We start from the raw sequence: 16397 nt of genomic DNA, 5'->3' as shown, positions 1-16397 counted from the left end.
ACCTGCTTTATCGCGACTGCTTGTTGTGGCATTTCTACTTATCCCAGTTTGCTGCGTGAATCTGAAACTTAGCTCACAGACGTTCTATCTAGCATGTAACATTCCATAGACAATGGGTTCCTCCTGCTCTCTATTTATGTCAATTGTTAAAACCGTCAGTGATTTTTATAGGGAGCAGAATCAGGGCCCGATCTACCTCATTGATGAATTGGTTGCATCCCTCTCCATCAGGTCAGTGTATTCATAAGGGGGAAAGGGCAAAAATTAATTCCTCTGCCAGCTATTGATTTATATTTGAATGGAAAATGCTGCTGACTCCAACACTGCATTGCTAGAAAAGGTTACAAGAGCTTGTAGTTTATAATGAAGGGGCTGCATTTCCTCGTCAGCCCTTTGAAATTAGGTTGTTCCATCAGAATTCAGACACAAAAGCAGATTGTTTATTTCTGGCTTTTAAAGTGGAGACACATTTCACATCTCCATTTTGAAAACTCAAGTGACGTGAAGACCATAAAAATGTTTTGAAAAGTTTGACTCCTTCGGTGCTTTTCTGCATAGCAGTGTCCATGCTGCACGCTGTCTGTGTTACTGTGTTGAAAGACAGTCCTTAATAATATAGAATGGCCATATTATTATAGGACTGAGTTCCCCGATGTGTAAAAGACTGTGCCCTAGCGTGTGGGAGAAGATTCCAAAGGCCAAGATAGAACCTGTTAAATGTTGCCAACCTGTGATGTGCTTCTCTGTGTCTGGCCCAGTATCAGCTTGTCAGTGCTGAACTATACAGAGAAGATGGCTGGGACTACTATTTGCAGTAAATCTCAGAGGGGTAGCTGTGTTAGTCTGTATCTGCAAAAACAACAGGAGAGACTAGATTTATTAGGGCATAAGCTTTCATGGGTGGGTTTTATCCGCAAAATCTTATGCCATAATAAATCTGTTAGTCTCTAAAGCCATGTCTTCACTCATCAGAAGATCAATGCTGCTGCAATCAATCTTCCAGAGTTTTATTTATGGGGTCTAGTTAAGACTTGCTAAAGCAAACTCAGAGGGCACACCTGTTGATGGCTGGTACTCTTGCTTCTCTGAGGAGTATAGAAGTCCATGGGAGCATTTGCTTCCGTTGGCCTCCCTCTGTAGGGACAGCAAAGAAACTTGAATCAAGGTACGTTGACTGCAGTTATATAATTAACATAGCTAGAGTTGCGTATCTTGATTCAACCTTCCCCTTTGTAGAAATGGCCTAAAGTGCTACAGGACTCCTCATTGTATTTGCCATAAGGCTTTCTGGAATAATTATTCTCCTTTGTAGCGCACTAATTGTTGCAGGATGTAGAGATTTTTACTCTGTATGAGTCTCCCAGTGTTGACAAGCTCTCAACTTCACCACACCAATGCACTGCAAAGTGTGCTTTGTCCTACAATGTGATACATCCTCCCCCCCAGTGGCCAGGAGGGAGTTAACAAATTGCCATGTCCCCCTCACAGTCCTCTGCAATAGGTGTCAGGCTTGAAGGGGGAGGTTAGAGGAGAGAGTGCAGCTCAGGTAAAGGTGGACTGGAAGGACAGCAGACCCACCTGCTCTATGCAAGGGATTTGGCTGAGACTAGGTGCTGCTTGAGAGACTGCTGCTAGTTAGCACCTATCTGAGGCAGGAACTATGTCTGCAGGCTTGAGAGCCTGCTGCCTGCAGGAGCCTCCCTGAAAGTAGGTGTGATGCAAGTAAGACCATTGTTTGCTACCTGTGCTTTGCTTGCTGCTCTGGGGTGGGGTAGGCGGTGTCCTCACTGGAAAGGGGTTAGTTAGGGTTGCTATCCTGCACAGAGATGACTTGCAAGGCAAGAGATTAGCTATCCCACCAGTAGTTTCTTCCACACGTTACCTTCTGCACAGAAGAGCCATGTGTTGAACTCCGTTGTAGTCTGTCATGTTACAGCCTCGCTCACAATCAGAGCTCAGACACAGCACAAGCTCACAGTTAGAAACGGTGTGGTAGGTTGTTATTCCACAGGCAACGTGGCTGTGTCGGCAGCGCTGTAATCAGATCTCTCTGGCCTGTGTGCTCACGCAGCGGCTCACGCAGAGGCCCATTGAAGTCACAGGGCTCTGTGCCGGTGCTGGGATTCATTTAAACACATCCGATTGCAGGACTGAGACCATGTGGGAACTCAGCTATGTTACAGGCTCTGTAAAACTAGATGGGCCTAGGGAATATGAAACACATTGCTTAGACGCGATGGAACAAAGAGATCCTGGGAAAGGAATGTCCCCCTCAATGTTCTCTCTAATCCAGTGGTGGGCAGCTTGCGGCCCAAGGGCCTCATGTTGCCCATCGGGGTTCTACATGCGGCCCGTGAGATGTTTTGTTTATTGTTGCCCATGTGCAGGGTTGCCAGATTCTGCTGCTTTCTGTTCGTGTTGTTCTCTTCCTACTAGTATTACTAAAGTGACTTGCACATAAAGCAAGGGCATTGGAAGGGAGGTGCGGGCTAATTGCACGCAGCATTGGCGGTGAGAGCTGCGTGCTCCCTCTGCATCTAACCCAAGCGCTGCGACGGTTCAGTTGGCACACCCTGCAAATTCTAGGTACACAAGCGGAGTTAGCAAAACTGTCCTACTCTAGAGACCATCTTGGTCACGACAATCTTACACCCCACTGAGACGAAGGAGGGCTACTCGTGTGGCCCACACACTAGCCTAGTTTGCCCGTCACTGCTGTAATCTTTTCCATCCATGTGCGGATTTTTAAAACCTCACTGTCGGCACTCTTCTAATCAGCTGGGTGGCATTTGACTCTCTCCTGAGTGGTTGTCCGATCACACAGCTTACAGGAAACACTGGTTTCCATAGGTCACAGGCCAAATAAAGAGACCCTCATCACATCAGAGAGTCAGTACAGAGCACAGGAACATAAAAATTAGCAAAAGTTATTTACCAGTGAAAGGAAGCAAACATACACGCACTTGAGTTACCATCTCCAGTTTCTAAAGGGGGCAGAGATGTAGTGATCTGTCCATTCAAAATGTCTTTCCGTGCGAACCCAGGCTGAACGTCTGTTTTTCTGCTTCAGTTTAGTGTCTCTGGCCTTGTGAGAGTTCAAACACCAAAAAATGAAAACAATGTTTTTCTGATCCTGGCAGCATTCTGTGATACTGGAACAATTCTTAGGGTGAGGATGCTGAGGAGCACCCACCCCTTACTGCTCTCTGTGCCCCACATCACCCCAGGCTGGAGCCGCAGTTGGCCAGGATTCTGGGCAGCTGCAGGGCTGGAGGCTGGGAGCAGAGCCACCCAGTGCAGGGCTGATACCCAGTACCCCAGGTGACAGCAAGGCACAGGTGGCAGCTAGGACCCCAGCGTGGGGCCAGCGGTGGAGATTCTGGGTGTAAAAACTTGGAGTGCTACAGCACCCCTGGGCCCTACTTCCCACTCCTGTGGTAGTATGTGATTAGTGAATGGCCTTGTCTTTTGTATAGCAATGGTCCTTAGTGGCCAGTTTGATCTTGGTAGGCTTTCTTAATGGGGTGTGGGGGACAATACCTGTGCCTGGGTTCACAGGTTCAGAGCAAGCATTTTCAGAAGTTATAAAAGAAAACTTATATATTTCCTTTTAATGTGGAATACAAGTGAGATTAGTGCAGGCAGCAGCTTACAAGCATTTCATAGAGTCTAAACAATGAATACCTTCTTAGAAGATTAATCCCTGTTTGAATAAAACTAACATACCGGTGAGCTGGTTTGGTTTCCATTTGTGAGTTTGTCCGTTCTTAGCTAATGCCTATGGCCTTGGCTAGAGCTGGTGCTTGTTTTACCTGCATCACAGCAATATCTTAGTAAATGTTTTGAACCCCACTCTGGGAAAGGAATGATATTTTGGCAGAACCGTCCTGTCCATTGGAAGGTTCGGGGCAGCTGCCCCAGGCCCCATGCTTTGGGGGTCCTGTGGGGACGTGGGCAGTCTGTGGGACTAGCAAGAAACCTGATGCCGGAAGCAAAGGTTGGGCCTGCACTCTCCAGTGGTGGCAGGAGCCACAGAAAGTGGAGTCCCCCAGCTCCAGCCCGCTTAGCTCCCTCTGAGTGATACAGCTGGGAGCCGGGGAAGCAGAGAAGCCTGGAGCAGGGTGGGCTCCCAGTCATCTCTCAGGTCACGTTGCTCGGGGAGAGGGTTTAGCGGAAGGGATGCAATGGGAGTGGGGCGGTAAGATGTAGGGTGGGGACGGGGCCTGGGGCAGAGGCAGGGATTGTCCTGCGCAGCTCTAGGATGGCGCTGTGTTTTGGTAATGGGTAGTCCCTTGCTAGGGAGGTTGGAGAACCTAGAGTAAGCCAGAGAGAAAGGCGGAGTTTAGTACCTTTCTGCTGTAAACGGTGGCTTGGCAGCTTCCTGTAACATTGGTAATACAATATAGAGTTGTAGACTCGTAGAGTTTCATGGTAAGATCGCCTGTTCAGAGCTGTACCAGGTCTGGAGGTTGTTACCTTCTCAGATGACTGTCTTATCACCAGGACTTTTCTCCCAAGCCCGATCGCTACTTGGAGAAACCACAACTGGCAATGGGGGCTACCAATGGGGTGAGGAACCACATAGTGTAAGCCACCATTGCCAGTTGGCTCCCTCCCTGTCTGAGGATGTTACATTGCAGTTATCTGGCTCATCGTGTAGTTGATATTTATATCGACTACACGATTAGTTGATAAGGGCCATTCTGCAGAGCCGCAGTCAGGGTAGCTCCTGAAGCCAGTTCAAGCCGGGCTCTGGGAGCCACCTGCGCTGTATTTTAAATGTAAGAGCAAGCTGGGCTCTTACTACATTTAAAATGCAGAAGCACAGCATCTGGACCAGCGTGAGTTGGGACTGCTTCGTTCCGGCTCACGCCGAATCCAGCAGCCCGTTCACAGCGGCCAGGGTTGGCTGTGGCCAGGGGCTGCTGCGGGAGCAGCCTCTGCCTGCAGCCAGCCTGGGCAAACAGGAGCTGCTTGGCCTGCCGCGGGCAAAGGCTGCTTTGCAGTAGCCTTCCCCCTCCCCCTCTTTCCCCCGCCCTGTCTCTGATAGAGCAAGTGGAAGGGGAAGTGAGTACGTGACTGCTTATGCTTATTGCTTAGTTGAGTAGTCGACTACTAGCTAACATCCTTAGTGGTGTCAGCAGAGACGCTAACCGTGCAGAAAAATATAGGCCATGCTGGAAACAGATGGGCCAGTTGGACTTCTGAATCTGTGCATCTGTACACTTATTACAGAGGTCTGTGCTGATGCATTTATTCGCAGGAGCAGCACCAAAGAGAGAACACTGAACTACTTTCATCCCATCCCTGAGAGGGCTGAGATGTGGGCAAGGCAAGGCAGCTTCTACTTACGCTGCTTTTTCTGTACCTGTTCAGCAGACACTTCAGTCTCCAGGGCCATCAATTTAGTACCTTCACAAGCATTACATTCCAAAGTCCTTGAAAAGAAGCTGTGTGTGTGTGTGTGTGTATATATATTGCATTCAGAAACACTAGGGTCTGGGCTACTGCAGAATACAGTTCATGCCTAGTGGCATAGATGACCTAACAATATGCTAGATGTGAAATATGATGTTATAATTCAAACCTTGTCAAATAGTAGTGCTTAATTAGAATATATATAATTGTGGGGGGAAAAAGCTGACTAGTACAATTGGTTGTTTGAGGCCTCCTGCTACTGAAAATAATGAGGACAGAAAGCATTAAGCTACAAAATAGCTTCCACCTTTAAAGAGCATTGGAGTCTGATTAAAAATATCCTAGCAAAACAAGGGAGATCAAAGACCACACTGAAAGCCACAAGCAGTGGTTCTCAGCCTTTCTGTACTTTTAGGAGCCTGATTTGTCTTGCGTACCCCAAGTTTCATTTCATTAAAACACTTGCTTACAAAATCAGCAATAAAAGATGCAAGTGTCACAGTACACTGTTACTGAAAAATTGCTAACTTGTTCATTTTCCCATATAATTATTTAAAAAACTGATTAGAATATAAATATTGTACTTACGTTTCAATATATAGTATATTGAGCATTATACACAAGTCATATGAAATTTTAGTTTGTACAGATTTCACTAGTGTGTTTCTTGCAGCCTATTGTAAAATTAGGCAAATATCTAGATGAGTTGATGTACCGCCTTGGAAAACTTCTGCATACTCACAGTGTACATAGACCTCTGGTAGAGAACCATTGTTTGACAAATCAGCCTTAACTCACATCTTTTGTTTGTTTGTTTGTTTTTTAACTGTAAGATGCATCTGCAGGCTTGGCTTCAATTTGCTCCCTTAAATCTAAATGTCCTTTGCAATGTTGTGTTCCTCCCAAGTTTTTGCTGGACCAATTTCTGTTGGTAAAAGAGAGGCTTTCAAGCTACATAGTGCTCTGTGGTTCAGAAGTTTGTCTCTTTCTTCAACAGAAGTTGGTCCATTAAAAGATTCTACCTCACCCTCTTTCTTCTCTCTAGAGATGCATCTACACTGCACCATTATTTCGAGATAACTAGCATTATGTCAAAACTAGTCAATTAGCCCGTCATAAGATGGGATTTTCAGGTCTCTCCTCCACGTCGGTTTTCTCTCCTGAGCCTCCAGTCTCTCGCTCCATGTCTCTCTCCTCCCCCGCCCTCCTACTGCCTCCCTCCCCTCTCTCTCAGCTCTCCTCTGCCTCCTGCCTCTCTCTCTGTCTCTCTCTTTCTCTTCTCCTCCCTCTCCTGCCTCTCACTCGGGGGACCACAGAGCCCAAATGGCCGTTTGGGCTCCGTACTCCCCATGCTGCACGGGGAGCGCGGGAGCCCAAATGGTCACTTGCGCCACTTGTTCCCATGTGGCAGCCTGGCTGAGCGGCGCAGAAGTCATCCGAGCACCTCAGTGGGAGGTGAAGGGAGGCGGTGACGTTCACAGCCAGGGGGCAGGGCCTGGAGCCGCTGTCACGCCGCACGTTACCGCCCCGCCCCCCTTCGCCTCCCGCCATGGCGCTTGGCTGACTTCTGCGCTGCTCAGCCGGGCCACTGTGGGAGAGCAAGCGGCCATTTGGGTTTCCCCATGGCGGCCTGGCTGAGCGGCGCCGAAGTCAGCCGAGCACCATGGTGGGAGGCGAAGGGGGGTGGGGCGGTGACATACATGGCTAGGCTCCACGCCCAGAGGGAACAGCCAGCATTTCAGGCAACAGCGCTGCCCAGAGGGAACAGCCAGCATTTCAGCGTTATAGACTCTCAAACATTCGGCTACTATATATATGATAACAATGCGAGCGTCTACACAGCCATTCCATTCGTTCGAAATAATTTCAAAATAATGGACGGCTTATTCCGAAATCTGTAAACCTCATTCTATGAGGAATAACGCCTATTCTGAAATAGCTATTTCGAAATAAGACGTGTAGACACTTCACTGCTGCTATTTTGAAATAGCCCTTCACCAGGGCCGTTCTAAGTTATTCTTCCCCAGTGCCTGCTGAGGCTCTAAATCGAGATAGCACATCTACATTAGGGAAGCCTCCCTCGGACTCATTTTGAGGCTTCCCTGCAATGTAGACGTGGTATTTCAAAATAAGCTATTTTGAAATAACCATTCCGGAATAGCTTATTTTGAAATAAGCGTGCAGTGCAGACATACCCTAAATGTCCTGGCATTTTTAGAGTTAATGTTGCAGTTCAGCATCTTTTGATTTAGTAATTGTTATAGCAGTGTACAAAATGCGTCTTTCATTTTGCCTATTTGTTGAACTGGAAGAAGTCATTACAAATTACTGGCGAAATGCCCGTTCACACTCTTCTTAAAATGCTTTTTATTCAGCCAGTCGGGTCACTCTGGAACAAGGGAGACACTAAAATGCAGACTCTCTTGGTCATGCGTCCTCAATGGCATAGTTCCCATTTAAGCCCTGCACACGGGCTAAGGGCTGCAGCAGGGAGAGCTGTCTCTCCCCAAGCCCAAAAGCTGACAAGGCTGATGGGGAGGAGCCAGTCCCTGCCAGCCCCATCAGGGAGCAGCTACATCTGGTGGAGGGAAGCCCTTCCCCACTGGCCCTAGCACAGAGCTGGCCAGGTAAACCTGAGCCTCAACCCGCTGCCCCACCTTGAGCCTCACCAGGCCTGAGCATCCTCCTGCACACTGAAGCCCTCATCCCTGGCCCTACCCCAAAGCCCATGCTTTCAGGCCAGAGCCTGTACCCCAACCCTAAGCTCTTCCCTAGACCTGGAGCCTCCATCCTGTATTCCAAAGTCCTCATGCCCAGCCCCACCCCTGAGCTTGCACCCGTCCCCCCCCGCCAGAGCCCTTGCATTCTGGCCCTCTGAGCCCCTCAACCCCACCCCACCTTAGAGCCCTCACACTTCTGCACCCCAGCCCTCTGCCCCAGCCCTGAGTCCCCTCCCACACGTAACCCCTTAGCCCCACTCCTGCCACAAGAATTTGTCATCAATGTGGAGGTGATGTGTCAGATATCGCCTGCACATTGGTGCACTTAAGAAAATTCATTCCGCTCAGGGGGTGGAAAAAATTAGAGGGAACACTGCTTAATGGTCCATTTCCGGGGGAGAATTTTTTTGATTCAGTATGGAATTTTAATTTGACTGACCACAGTGGCTTTAGAGCAGCTGTTCTGCTCTGTGGTGTTACTGCATGCACGCAGATGGATGAGTATCTAACAACTTCTGTGGCAGTCTGTCCTGTCAGCCTGCTTAGAGAGCACTGAGGTCAGAAGTTATTGAGCAGAAAAGTGGGAGGTGTCGACTCTGCTGCTGGTTTATTAGTAGTAGTATTATGGAAGTGCCTAGGAAGACCCAATCATGGACCTTATTATACTAAGTGCTGTACATTTATTAGGTGCATTATGATATCATGGCTTCCAAATAGCAGAACAAGCCATTCCATATAATGGCCACCAACACTTTAAGGTTCTGTTTGATGGGTCTCCTTGATGGAATAAGTTAGGGTATGTCTACACTACAGCACTAATTCGAACTAACTTAGTTCAAATTAGTTAATGCAAAGTGCTCCACTTAGGAAGGAACAATCAGTTCCATACATACAAGATGGGAAGCGACTGTCTAGGAAGGAGCATGGTGGAAAGGGATCTGGGGGTCATAGTGGACCACAAGTTGAATGAGTCAACAGTGTGACGCTGCTGCAAAAAAAGCAAATATGATTCTAGGTTGTATCAACAGGTGTGTTGTAAGCAAAACTCGTGAAGTCATTCTGCCGCTCTACTCTGCACTAGTTAGGCCTCAGCTGGAGTACTGTGTCCAGTTCTGGGCGCCACATATCAAGAAAGATGTGGAGAAATTGGAAAGGGTACAGAGAAGAGCGACAAGAATGATTAAAGGTCTAGAGAACATGACCTATGAAGCCAGGCTTCATGAACTGGGCTTGTTTAGTTTGGAAAAAAGAAGATTAAGGGGGGACATGATAGCGGTTTTCAAATATCTAAAAGGGTGTCACAAGGAGGAAGGAGAAAATTTGTTCCTCTTGGTTTCTGAGGACAGGACAAGGAGTAATGGGCTTAAAGTGCAGCAAGGGAGGTTTAGATTGGACATTAGGAAAAAATTCCTAACTGTCAGGGTGGTCAAATATTGGAATAAATTGCCAAGGGAGTTGGTGGAATCTTCCTCTCTGGAGATATTTAAGAACAGGTTAGATAGACATCTGTCAGGGATGGTGTAGACGGAGCTTGGTCCTGCCTTGAGGGTGGGGGGCTGGACTCGATGACCTCTCGAGGTCCCTTCCAGTCCTATGATTCTATGAACTAACGCATCCAGACTAAAAAACTAGTTTGAATTAGCGTTTTGCTAATTCGAACTAGCATGTCCACACAGAGTAGACCCTGAACTGAGGTTAAGGATGGCCGGAAGCAGTGCCGGCAGGGCATCAGATGAGGACTTAGAGCGTGGAGCTGCTGTCTCAGGCTAGCCGAGGGCTGTGCTTAAAGGGACCCAACCCCCACCCCGGACAGACAGTTCTCAGGGGTGCCCCGCTTGTAAAGCAGTCCTGGCTTTGATTGCCCGGAGTACCCACACTGGGCACATCACAGCACTCGGCCATCAGACCGGCTGCACTTGCCACAAGCTGCCATCTGGGAAGAGGGGGCAATCGGGGGTCTGCAGGAGAGGTTCCACCCCCAGAAGCCCGCAGAGCCAGCCCAGTCCTCCCCATCGGGGGCTTGTACCCCATTCCTCCCTCACCTCCTTCCACTTACCCCTCCCTAGCCACCCTTCCTGATGTACAAAGTAAAGGACAATTGTGTTCAAAAATAGAATCTCTCTTTATTGAACAAAACTGGGGGAGACTGGGAAAAAGAGGTGGGAGAGGGGAAGAGAGAGGGTGGGAGAGGGGAGGGCAACTACAATGATGAGGGGTTTGGAACAGGTCCCATATGAAGAGAGGCTAAAGAGACTGGGACTTTTCAGCTTAGAAAAGAGGAGACGGAGGGGGGATATGATAGAGGTCTATAAAAGCATGAGTGGTGTGGAGAGGGTGCATACAGAAAAGTTCTTCATTAGTTCCCATAATAGAAGGACTAGAGGACACCAAAGGAAAGGAATGGGTAGCAGGCTTCAAACTAATAAGTGAAAGTTCTTCTTCACAAAGCAAATAGTCAACCTGTGGAACTCCTTGCTGCAGGAGGCTGTGAAGGCTACAACTAGAACAGAGTTTAAAGAGAAGTGAGATCAATTCATGGAGGTTGGGTCCATGGAGTGGTATTAGCCAGGGGGTAGGAGTGTGGTGTCCCTGCCCGAAGTTTGTGGAAGGCTGGAGAGGGATGGCACGAGACGAATGGCTTGGTCACTGTCTTTGGTCCATCCCCTCCAGGGTCCCTAGGGTTGGCCGCTGTCGGCAGACAGGCTACTGGGCTAGATGGACCTTTGGTCTGACCCAGGACGGCCATTGTAAGCTCAGGGCTCAGGGTTGGGGGTCTCAGTGGACCACCTTGATTTTCATGCAAACCTGCCCCTGGGTGGCCAGGCTGACAGCTCTCCTGCCCTATATGGCCGCTTTCCTGTGCCTAGTGCGGAGATCGTGGATGAGATCCACGATGTCTGCACTAGCCCAGGCGGGTGCCCGCCTTTTGCGGTCCTGGGCAAGCTCCCGGGAGCCGCCAGCCTGGTCCCGGGAAGAGGCGGAGGGCTGGGGGGCATCGGGTGGCTGGCTCGAGCCGTGCCAGGAGCAGGGTCTTCTGGCTGGGTGCTGGCAGGCTTGCACCTGGCCCGGGCACCGTAGCCAGCCCGTGCCCCTTTAAGGGGTCCGGGGCCGGGTGAGGAGCAATAGAGTTTCCCTGGTGTTGGCCAGAGTGGCCACCAGGGAAAGCTGGGGAGGGCTAGCCTCCCACTAGTTCGAATTAAGGGGTTACACACCCCTTAATTCGAACTAGTAAGTTCAAACTAGGCTTAGTCCTCGTAGAATGAGGTTTACCTAGTTCGAATTAAGCGCTCCGTTAGTTCGAATTAAGTTCGAACTAGCAGAGTGCTAGTGTAGCACCTATCAAAGTTAATTTGAACTAACATCTGTTAGTTCGAATTAACTTTGTAGTGTAGACATACCCTTAGTAACCAAGACACATACTAGAACTGGGACAGTGGAGGAAGGGAAGGGGGAGGACCCTTCCCCCCCAAAAAACCCAAAAAACAAACAGTGGAGACTAGGTTTTATAAAACTATTAAAAATTGTCCCCAAATCCTAATGGACTGTACCCTTTCTATCAGCCCTTGAACGAACATCAGTGGAGGAGATAGCTGTAACTGTTTTCTGTAACTGCTCTACCACTCTGCAAAACCGTGCCTGTTTGTCTTGTTCCGTGCCAGTACTTCAGGCCACAAAGTGTCTGTGAAAACTAACAAGCCCACTTTTCCCTCCCTTGACTTCAGTGTGAGTATTCCCGTTGATGCAGGGAGAGGACAGGATGAGGACCAGCAGCCAGCCTTCTTTTCCTGGCACGAGGCAAATGATAGAACTGTGCCCAAAGGGGCAAGGCATTGGGCATTACTTCAGTCTGCTGTGAGCAGGAACAAATTAGCAGTGAACATCATTCTAAGATCTGGATGTTTTGCTGGGTCTTCTGGCAGAACAACTGTCCGAATAATGAGCATCAGGAATCCTGCACAGAGCTCTGTTAATGGCCAGGAAGGAGCAAGAAAAGAAAACCATTTTTTAGACCAACAAAATTCAGGCAACCTGGGTATATTTAAAGGAAAAAAGCTTAAATATATTTATATTTCTGTGTTCAGCAGAAGCATTTCTAAGACTCGTGAATACTACAAATTAGGGATATTAAAATTAGATGAATCAACTAATCAAATAGTCAATGGAATTTCCATCGACTATTCGATTAGTCGATAAGAGCGCTTCCTCTTTGAAATGTAGCAAGAGCTGCCTGGCTGTTGCTACATTTCAAAAGCGGAAGTGCGGAGGCATTCCACCTTTGAAATGTACAAGAGCCCCAGCAGGCCAGGGCCAGTGCTGGCCCCAGATTCCATGCAGCCTTGCAGTCTTTGAAATGCAGGGGCTCTTGTACATTTCAAAGTTGGAGCACCACTGCTGCGTGCCTTCCATGGAGCTAGAGATGGGGGGAAACCGGCTTTTAAGCCAGCTCCTCCCAACATGCCCCCCCCCAATTCTGCCTCTTTCTGTTAGAGGCAGCAAGTGGGGGGAAGCAACTAGTTGACTAGTGTGTCGACTATATGATGATAGTCGATTAGTCGCTTACATCCCTACTACAAATCATAAGCTTTCTTGAAAAGTAGAAACAAACTGTAATATACTAATACTTTGTGTCCTCTACGCTTATGTTTAACAGAGGCTTGGAAGTGCTATTGCAGTTGAATGGGGAAACTGAGGCACACAGCAGTGACTGTGTTAGAGTCAGGAATAGAACAGATTCTTCTGAATACAAGTTCCCCACTATAAATACCAGGCAATGCTTCCTCTCATAAAAAGGTAAAAAATATTCCTATTGAGTTTGTTGGCTGGATTTTGAGCATCTGGCTGGAAAGTGCCAAATTGCTGTCTTATAACAGAATAAGAAGAATTTTTTTTTTTTTTGTAATTTGTCCAGGTGAGCACACAAGTATGTGCATTGTATTGATAAGGTGCTTGAGTATTGATCCATAAAGCTTTACTGTGTCTGTTATCCTTGTGTGAAACAAAGATGTTGTCGTCTTTAATTAACTGGAAGTGTATTATTAATCTTAGCCAACGCCCAGGGAATTCCTCTGCTTAAGTGGCCCTGGAAAGTGATCTTTGTTGACGTGCATTAGGTAACAGTAGGAAAGTATTATGAAATGGATGGTGCCAAATACAATAATTCATAGGTAAGAGCTCAGTGGATAAAGACATTCAGTATATCAGTTCTTCCCAAAGCCTTATGGAAACTTGGAGAAAAAATAGCTTGACCCAAAAAAGTGTTCTGATTTCATTTTCTTTATGGGTGAAAGTCACTTCAGTGCAAGGTCTGATGCTGGGTCCATGTACCACTTATGCCCATAACATAGCCCTCTTCCTGGGATGAATTTCACCCAACATGGAGAGACGCTCCTTTCACTAGACTCCAGAGCCATAAAATTGACAAGGCTGCCCAGCTCTGGGTGGGCTGGGGGGTAAAAGCCCCTGGTGGCTTCCTCGGCTTCTGGTAGGGAATGGGGAAGTGAGGGAGAGGACAGCCTGCCAGGAGCTTTTGAGGTAATTGGGCTCCTGGCAGGGAGCTGCCCACAGAGCTGAGAGACTGGGCACTTGGTGGAAGTCCTCCAGGTGAGGACATGTCCTACTGACCCAAGAGGGGTAGTGTGAATATCAGCCAGTGTGGTAATTAATGCAGTAGGTGTGAGTTGGCCTAACTTATCCGTGTAGCGTAGACATCAGCCCTGGTTACCAGGTGCTTTGGAGACTGCAGCACTAGCCCCTAGCTTCCCTGCTGTCTTGTACAAACTCCCATATCTGATTAGATTAACCGCATGTTTAAAGGGCTAGAGAACCTTCCTGAATTGAAGCCTATTGGTGATGGTGGATGGGGGCAGAGCATTTTAGGAAAAGCTGTTTCTTCCGTGTCCAGGTCACCGTCTCTAGTTGTTGTATTTTATGCATCTGGGAGTTTAGGATTTGAGTTTTGTGAAGATGGGATTGCCTGTTACTACTGCATGGGACTAAGAAGTGGGGGCTATGTTGCTAATACAGTATTATTGCGTTAGGATAGCTGCCAAGAAGAATGCAGCAGGAGATCTATAGTTAAACTTGAGTAGGTGTATGAACATTATTCAACTGACAGCTTTTGTCAGTCAGAGTTTATATCCACAGTCCCACAGTCTGTCCTTTGATCTCCAGATAGATCAGTGGGGTTGGGGAAGCTGACCCCTCCCTTTTGAGGCAGCATGTTAAAAACTTTCACAGTCTTTTAAATGCTTGGCCTTGATTTCACTGACTTTATCGCTCCTTTCATTCCAGTACGCAATGACGAAAAACCTGGCAGTGGGAATGAAGTGTGTGGCGTGTGTCCAAACAGTCACAATAGCCAGAACATTTGGTCACTTTTAACAGGAAACTGATACTTGAGCAGAGAGGAGGCTAATAAAACTCTCATGGCTAGAACACATGGAACTGTGACTTGGCTGCAACCGACATTTAACGCTCCCTTAGGTCTCTTTGAAAATCCCTGATGAAATGAACAAGAGGATGAAGAAAATATAAAGGTGTTATTTTTTAAAAAGACATTATCCAGGTGCTTTGAGCAGGGTTGGGGGCTTTTACCCAGGCCCGGCTTGGGTTTAAACTCAGCAAACCATTTCCAGCTGTGGAAGAAGCTGAAAAAGCTTCCTAAAGAACCCTTCTCCCCCTCCCCCCATGACATTTCAGAGACAGGGAAATTCTTCATAGTTATGTGCAGTTTCCCTTGGCCCCTGCACCTCTGAACTTTGTGAATGGCTTTGCCAGATGCTGAGACAGCCCCCAGTGCTACCAGTACCCAGGAATGTGGATTGGTGTCTATCACAATCACTTTGCTACAACACAGGAATAAAATAAGGGCACACTCTGGTGCTGGAGTTTGTGCTTCTGGCCTTCGATTTAGCTTGTCTAGTTAAGACTTACAAATCGATTGCTGAGGGCAGTTCCGGATGGCACATGTACTCCTCAAAGTCGCCAGAAGTAAGGGAAGCAAATGTCAGCCTCCCTCTGTGAAGACAGCACCAACCTCGGCTTAAGGTAAGCCGGCCCCAGCTATGAATGTTACGTAGCTGGAGTTGCTTGCCTTAAGGAGAGCTGCCGGATTTAGTGTAGACCTGGCCTAAGGAGCGGTAAAGGAAGAGGCAGAGATTAATCTGCACTTGACTAAAATTTGGACATTTGAAAAACCAACATGTGTTGGCTGAGCTGAGACTGCAAGCCCTTCTGGCCCTCACCTAGGGATGTACGTTTCTGTTTATAAAGGTGGGAGCGGGAGGCCCCTGTCCACCATTGGCCCCATGTGGCGCTGGAGCAGCCGCCCTCCCCCGTTAATCAGTTAACCTTTCACATCCCTACCCTCAACCTGTTTTTGCAAAGGCCCCCAAAAATCATTTTAAAAGCATTTGCTAGCCCAGCTGCATCATGGATAAAAGAGGCACAAGATTTGCGGGGACATGTCACCTTTCTCTGCTAGGGAATTTCTCTTAGTCACAGACAAAGGCAGTTGTTAAAAAATTATGAGTCAGGCTCACCAGAAATTGAGAGAGGCTTTAAAATAATGAGATTTTGTAAAAATAATAGATTTTGTCTCCAGGGTGCTGCCTGTCTCTCCCCCCGCCCCCCTCCCCCCGCCTCTATCAGAGGCAGCAGAGTGGGATAGGGGTCGCTGCTGCAAAGCAGACCCTGTCCACAGGGGTCCCAGTGGGGAGCTGGTCCCTCCTCCCCACGGACAGGGGCTGTTGCTGACAAGCAACCCCTGTTTGCGGTGGCCAGGGCTGGCCGTGGGGCAGAAGCTACTCAGGAAGTACACCACGAACAGCGGCTGCTGGACTCAGCATGAGCTGGGACCGAGCAATCCTAACTCGCACTGATTACTGTGCCTCTGCATTTTGGATGGCTCCGAGGCATGGGTGGCTTCAGAGCCGACACGAGCCAGGACTGCTCAGTCCTGGCTCGAGTTGGCTCCTCAGGAGCCACTCCTGCTGTGGCTCTGCAGAGGTGCTTATCAACTAATCATATAGTCAATACAAAGTGTATTAACTGTACGATTAGCCAGATAATCGCATTTTAACATCTCAGAACAAGAGGCATTTTCATTGCCTTGCACAGGAGTGGAGATACACATTTTTCTTCTAGTTCTCAGCATCCAAAGGTGAATTGTACAAATTGAACGTCTCTAGTTTGGCACTCTCTAGCAACGTCTGTGGTCCAGCATGATTTTAGCTAGCTGGATGTCCACTTATCATGGGT

General features: G+C 48.1%; 1 protein-coding gene and 1 long non-coding RNA gene across 4 annotated transcripts in view; both read left to right on the top strand.

Annotated features, from left to right (window-relative positions):
* The window catches only part of CD99L2 (CD99 molecule like 2), a 90097-nt gene that overhangs the window by 26798 nt on the left and 46902 nt on the right, over nucleotides 1–16397 (top strand). The window lies entirely within an intron of this gene.
* On the top strand, nucleotides 10422–14582 carry LOC142831258 (uncharacterized). Its single transcript, XR_012906955.1, has 2 exons — nucleotides 10422–12929; nucleotides 14430–14582. It is a non-coding gene; the product is annotated as an uncharacterized LOC142831258 (long non-coding RNA).

This window comes from Pelodiscus sinensis, chromosome 13, assembly GCF_049634645.1.
Source record: "Pelodiscus sinensis isolate JC-2024 chromosome 13, ASM4963464v1, whole genome shotgun sequence".
NCBI lineage: Eukaryota > Metazoa > Chordata > Testudines > Trionychidae > Pelodiscus > Pelodiscus sinensis.
The sequence above is the reverse complement of the archived record's forward strand: the minus strand, read 5'-3'. Positions and strand labels throughout refer to the sequence as shown.